Below are 7351 nucleotides of genomic sequence, written 5' to 3'. Positions count from 1 at the left end.
ATATCCATTCACTACAGAGGTCCATCCCCCTGTGGCCTGTGTTGCTAGCCTCTCTCTCTCCCCCCCTCTCTCTCTCCGTGTGTGTGTGGGGGGGTGTGTGTGTATGCATGCAGAAGCACATGAGCACACACCTGTATATCCATTCAGTACAGAGGTCCATCCCCCTGTGGCCTGTGTTGCTAGCTCCCTTGCTTTGGAATTGCTCCATATCTTTCTTCCCCAGGTGAGTTCTGGGAATTTGACTTTGGGTCCTCAAGTTGTGTGGCAAAGGCTTTAACAACCGAGCCATCTCCCCAGCCCCACTTTTCTTTGTTGTTGTTATTGTTGTTTTTTAAGTGTATATTTTCACTTTCCACATGTCAGATAATATTCAAATTACAAAGAGTCCCAAGTCAGTCCTGGTTGAGAACAAGACCTCAAAAACAAGCCCTTGGAGGTAGTAGGAGGTTTAAGAATTCACACTCATCTCTGGCTACATACCAAGTTTAAAGGCTGGCTTAGTTGAGTGAGAGACACAGACAGACATTTCTCTTTTTTTCTTTTTCTTTTTTCTTTTGGTTTCTCAAGATAGGGTTTCTCTGTGTAGCCCTGGCTGCCCTGGAACTCACTCTGTAGACCAGGTTGGCCTTGAACTCAGAAATCCACCTGCCTCTGCCTCCCAAGTGCTGGGATTAAAGGCGTGCGCCACAACTGCCTGGCACAGATAGACCTATCACCTATCTCAGCATCTGTGAGGCAGAGGTAGGTAGGTGTCTGTAGTCTACATACAGAGTTCCAGGTCAGCCAGGGCTATACAGTGAGATGCTGTTACCCTCACCTCCCCACCCCTCCCCCATCCCCACACAGGCTGAGATTATAGACAGACTTTTCTTCCTATATAGATTTTTCTCTGTTGATTTATTATGCTTTGTAATAAAAATGAAAAGAACAAGAGAAAAAGAAAGGAAATCAGGGAACATATAAATAAGATGCTGGCTCTTACCTTGGGAGCACATTTGATTTATTTACCTGGCAACCCTGCATCTGTATCAAGCAGCTTTATATTTGCACTAGCAAATTACTACTACCTAAAATTTGCATGTAACTTTACATATGCAATACACATCTATTGCTATTATACAAATTGGAATTAATTCTTTAGGTAGGGCTCTTTTCCATCCAACATCAATTATCCTATCTTCGGATAGGAATTAAAATTTAACAAACAAACAAACAAATAAAAGACTGAGTTCCTGCCCCACCCCAGTAGCTCACCCTAACGCTGGAATGAAATGCAGTTCTCGCTTGCATACTGACCTACTTCTTATCTCTCAGGGAAGGGTGGAAAGGGATTTGTGGAGACGCCCAAAGCTGCCGACCTGTTAGGGAGGCTCTGAACTTGGATGAGGAAACTCAGAGCAGGTCACTGAATTCTTTACCAGGAGACAGCACTGAGCAGTGGTGGTGGACCGATAGGGGCTGGTCCCTGGGACATTTCTCAACCACCCACCTTTCCAAGATTCCTTTCATAACTTCTAGTTTAACAGAGAGCTGATCTCACAGTCCCTAAGGATCTTAGGGTCTTATGTGTCCTAGACTGGACTCAAATTCCCTATATAGTTGAAAATGACTTTGAACTCTAGATCTTCCGCCTCCAGACTCTGTGGTCACAGGAGTGCTCCACCCTATCTAGTTTATATGAAGCTAAAGGTTGAATCCAGGGCACAGGCTAGCCCAACACTCTACAAAACGATCCACACTGCTAGCCTCAAGTTTTTGTAATTATTACTTTTAAATTTGTCACATGTGCTTATTCGTTTGCATGTATGTATGTGCATGAGCATGGGCAGGGGGATGCCAAGGTGGAGATCGCAGGGCAACTTTTGGAAGTTGCTTCCCTTCTCCCACTACCAGGACCCAGGGACTGCAGTCACGTTCTCAGGCGCGGCAGCACATTCCTTCACCTCCCAAGCCCTCTCTCCTGAGCCCACGTTTATGTACTGATCTATGCTCTACCTTTTTCTTTAAAGACTAGGAGATCCCTTAGGATGGAAGAAAGGCGTGCTAAGACCAAAAGCTGAAAAGTTAATGTCCCAAAGCAAGCAATGGGATGTAGCTGAGAGAAAACTTTTAAATAAATCTGGTAGGACAAAAGCCATAATAATGAATAAAAACAAAAATAAACAAACAAAAGCCCAAACCTTAGTGGACAGAGCAAATCATAAAATGCATTCATGAGCCAGCAGAACTCTCTATTCTAAGGTTTGGGAGCCAAGGGTGAGTTCTGACCTGCCCATGGCCAGAGAACCTTTGGGAAAATTATACATCAGGATCAAAAAGCCTTTTTTTAAAAATTGCTTTTAGGTGGATAAGCTCTTCCTGGAAGGGCGCGTGTCTGCCTTTGATGTTTGTCTACCTCATTTACTCTCAAGTGCTGTGTAATCAGAGCTCCGAGAGAGTGTGTGTGTGTGTGTGTGTGTGTGTGTGTGTGTGTGTGTGTGCAACAAGTCCGTTTTATACTTTTTCTGCATTGTCTACATCATCTTTTCTTTCTTTCTTTGGGGGTGGGTTGTTCATAGGCTTTAGAAACAGGGTTTCTCTGTGCAGCTTTGGACATCCTGGAACTTGCTCTCTAGACCAGGATGGCTTCAAACTCAGAGGTCTGCCTGCCTCTGCCTCCCAAGTCCTGGGAATAAAGTTGTGGGCTTCCACCACACGATCTACCTTTTACATCATCTTATAAGTAACAACCTAAGTCCCTAACATGAGGCGACATATTCTTAAATGGGAACAGAACTCGCTTTTTAGTCATTTAGGCCAAGTCATGCAGCTTAATACCAACAGATACTCTCTGATAGCAGATGACATTGAAACTCTTTTTATGCCCAAGTAAGCTCAACAAGAGATTAGAGAAACAAAGAAGTATGCTGTGTGTGTGAGCGCACGGGAATGCCCTTCTCTCTAGGCAGGGATCTTTTTACCTTTTTTTTTTTTTATGATTCCTTTTTATTTTTTATGTGCATTGGTGTTTTGCGTGCACGTATGTCTATGTGAGGGTGTCAGATACCCTGGAAAAGCTCTTTTTTTTTTTTTTTTTTTTTTTGGTTTTTGGAGACAGGGTTTCTCTGTATAGCCCTGGCTGTCCTGGAACTCACTCTGTAGACCAAGCTGGCCTCGAACTCAGAAATCCACCTGCTTCTGCCTCCCAGAGTGCTGGGATTACAGGTGTGCACCACCACCGCCCGGCTTCTGGAAGAGCTCTTAACCTCTGAGCCATCTCCCCAAGTCCACTTTTACCTTTCTGAGACAGGCTCTCCCATTGACCCTGGAGCTCACTGATTCGGTTAGGCTGGCTGGCCAGCAAGCTCAAAGGATCCTCCTGATTCCGCCTTCCCAGTGGATTACGGACAAACACCACTCTACCCCACCTTTTGCCTGGGTGCTGAGGAGCCAACCAGGTTCTCATGCTTGTGGCAAACCCTTTATCAGCTGAGCATCTCCCCTGTGGCTTCTTTTCACTTGTTATATCCCTGTTCCTGGTTAGACTGTTCCTTGTTCCTTTTGGGTTTCTTGTGGAGGGACTAGGCTGACTTGTGGTGGAGTGTTCTGGAAAGACATGCCTATATAACTATCAGGAAAAGAATACAATGGTGAGTTTTATGCTGAACATACCAGCCATTACTTAGATTTGGCTGCCTCTGGGTTCCCAGAATACACACCTTCTAAGTTACCAGTGAGGCCAGCATGCTCCTCAGAACAAAACTCCTGCCTCTTTGGGTACTGGTTTCCACATCTATGAAGGTCACTGGACTGGACTTCTAGCAACAGGCTGAAATAATTCTTTGAAGCCCAATGTTGGGTGCACTTTGGATAATGATGTCCTTAGTAACTCTTGGGGGATTTTTTTGCTGTGAACTCTAGTTTTTATAGGGGAAGTAAACGGGTTGGAGCTGGTGCAGGGTGTGGTCAGCCCATCAAAGCGAGGCTCACTGGAAGGTGGGGGGGGGTGGTATTCTACTGTGGGCTCCTGGGACTTTAACACTTGTCCTGAGACTAGTGAATTCCGCTGGGAAGTTTGAATTTCTAATCACAACTGAGTTGAAAATAAATTAGAAGCTATCACCATGGAATGCCCCTCTCCGAAAAAAGGGAGTTCTTCACCTGTCGTCATCTTTCTTCTGGACTTAGCGTATTCCACAATTCCATGTCTGTCTTGCCTTAAGGCTCCTGTTGAACAGAGGACAGTTGAGCTGCTCCCAGGGTTACCCACTGCCTAAGCAGTCCTGGTTTGCTCTTCTGCTGCTGTGAAAAGCACTAACCAAAAGCAACCTAGGTCCTCGGTTTTCCTTGGCTTATACTTTCCAGTTACAGTCCATCTCTGAGGGAAGCCAAGACAGGCCCTGGAGGCCCAAACCTGGAGGTGGAAATGGAAGCAGAGCCCAAGGGCTTATCATTCAGCTACTTTTCTTAAATAAATCTTTTGTGTGTGTGTGTGTGTGTATGTGTGTGTGTTTTGGATTTGTTTTTTTTTCCGAGACAGGGTTTCTCTGTGTAGCCCTGGCTGTCCTGCAACTCACTCTGTAGATCAGGCTGGCCTTGAACTCAGAAATCCACCTGCCTCTGCCTCCCAGAGTGCTGGGATTACAGGCGTGCGCCACCACTGCCTGGCCAGCTACTTTTCTTATACAGCCCAGTTCCACCTGCTCAGGGGTAGCAACACCCACCGTAGGCTGGGCCCTTCTACAACCAAGAAAATGCCCCACAGACATGCCCATAGGCCAATCTACTGGAGGTAATTCCTCAATTGAGGCTCCCGATTTCCACATGTCACCTTGACAACCCATGTTCAGAATTCTGTTTGTTCGCACTGAGCAGTTGATCCATGTGCACAGACCAGGGACCCAGAATTGTGTTCTCAAAGGCTAGCCCTTTGCTTACAAATAAAATCTAACTGTATGTCATAGAATCACTACTCCCTGTAGTTTCATGCTGGGCCATTTGTCTTACCAAGAAATGAGTTTTCTTTTATGTGTGGTGGTAGCCAGGGTAGCAGCACTAGTGACTTTTTCTTGTGTGTATGTCTCTCTCTCTCTCTCTCTCTGTCAATCTCTCTCTCTCTCTGTGTGTGTGTGTGTGTGTGTGTGTCTGTGTGTGTGTGTGTCTGTGTATCTGTGTGTCACACAAGGGCACTTGTGTGACAAGGGCAGGAATGTGTGGAGGCCAGGAATCAATGTCGGCTGTCATTCCTCAGTCACTGTCCAATTTGTTTCTGGAGGCAGGGTTGTTTATTGGACTGGCACTTGCCAAGTGGGCTAGGCTGGCTGATGGGCCAGGGATCTGCCAGTCTTCACCACTACACCCAGCTATCCATTTATTTATTTATTTTTAATATATAGGAGTGTTATGTCTGCATATAAGTCTGTGCACCACTTGTATGCCTGGTGCCCAGAGGGCAAAAAGATGGCACTGGATCTCATGGAACTGGAGTTATAGATGGTTGTGGATGCTGAGAATCAAGAGTTCTCTGGAAGAACAGAGAGGTATCTTTCCAGCTATTCCCTCCCCTATCTTTACCGTGAGTTCTGGGGACAGCCCTCAAGCACTGTACTATCTCCCATATCCCAGGAATTCTATTTAAGAAGAGTCACCTTGACATTTCCATAAGGGCTCAATTCAGGTACAGGGCTGAGGAATAGACAAGGGACTGTCTGTTGGTGGCATTGACTCATTATGTCACTGAGCACTTAGTCCTGAGGAAATTCACAACATAGGAAGAGGTGAAAGCACTTCCTTAAGGGATGAAGACATGTAATGGTCACATTAACCAGGTCTCACTGTGAGCAGAGGAGGAGAAGGCAGCTCATCAGTGGAGCAGAAGCAAGTGGCCCAAGTGGCCTTGAATGAATACCACGCCAAAGCGGAGGCAGTTAGATCCCCGAGTCAGCATCTGAGTGCAGAGCTCAGCTTTGGCAGACTCTGATAAGGCCCTGACTTGACTCTTTGTTCTTAGGCTTGGCAGCAGATGGAAAGGGAACTCTCAGGCAGCAAAAACCAGCCTTATCCTTTGGGTCAGTGCCCATCTGTCAAACACTTGACAAAGTTGTGTTCATACTAGGAATCGCTCAATATAGCTCCACTCACTGTGTGTCACACAAAATTTATGTCACCTGTTGGAGGACTGTAGCTCTGAAAACTCTTAATGCCAGGTACTAGCAGAAGGGACACTTTTTATGTTGCCTGGCATCTCTCATTTTTTTCTTTTCCAAACCTGTCTATAATTCTGCAAGCAAAGGCTCCCCAAATCTACCAGTGTTTTTTGTTTGGGCTAGAGAATTCACATTTTTTCCTCTACAGACATGATTAAAGTGTGTGTGTATAGTGTTGACAAGCTGAGAGAACACACTCAAATATTTGTTCAAGTAAAAAATATTTTCATGGAGGAAAAACAGAAAACCAGGCTTCCAGGAAGTCACACAGCAGCATTCACAACCAGCAGATGTTGTTTTCTAACAGTCCCCAGGAGCAGTCAGAAGAGGAATTGTTCTTTTCACTACTGGCTTCTTGAGTTCAGAATAGACATACAATGTTTTTTTCTCCCTCTGAAGACTCTAGAACCTCATGTGACTTTGTCTTCAAGATATGTTCTCACCCATATGCTTTCTCTCAGGAGTTCACAGGGAATTTTGAATTACTACACGGTCTCAGCAATGGAACCCACAGTATGGGTCTAGAATACATTTCACATGTCCCTGTGAGCTTCCAGCCTGGCTTTGCTATGTGAGACTCTTTATCTTGACCTCATAGGATCAGACTCAAGGCATGTGCCATGGAGAGACATGTCTATTCTCCTGTATATGTTCATTTGAAAGATGTAGAAACTACTGAGTTTGCGTGATCTGCTGCTGCAACCTTTCCAGTTTTCTGTTGCTGCAACATATTTATACCATAAGAATCCAAAGTGAACTTTGGTGTCTCCAGGCCGAAGTCCGAGGTCTTGGCCATCACTTGTGAGCTGTAGAGCTGTGTACAAGTTAACTTACTCTTTGTAAGTTGAACATAAAGATGGTACCCAAGGTCAGTAAGAGGTACCCTTACCCAGGTCAAAGTGAGGGTTCTTCTAGCTTCACAAAGGTAGCCTTAAATACCCTGGTCTTCTGGATATGTGGCAGATTCAGGCCAGCAGCAGTGGTACAGAATGTGTTTAGGTGTCTAGTATGAGTGTCACAATCAGTTCCCCACAGCAGTGCCATGAACTCATCTCATCTCTGTGGTGATGAGACCTCAGACTGAGCTCTTCACAGTAATTCCTGACTTGAAGTCAGATCTGAAGGGAGAATGTTGAGTTTAGGGAAGTCTTTCACGATTACGATGG

This window comes from Apodemus sylvaticus, chromosome 7 (genome assembly GCF_947179515.1).
Source record: "Apodemus sylvaticus chromosome 7, mApoSyl1.1, whole genome shotgun sequence".
Lineage (NCBI taxonomy): Eukaryota > Metazoa > Chordata > Mammalia > Rodentia > Muridae > Apodemus > Apodemus sylvaticus.
This window is presented reverse-complemented; position numbering follows the sequence as displayed.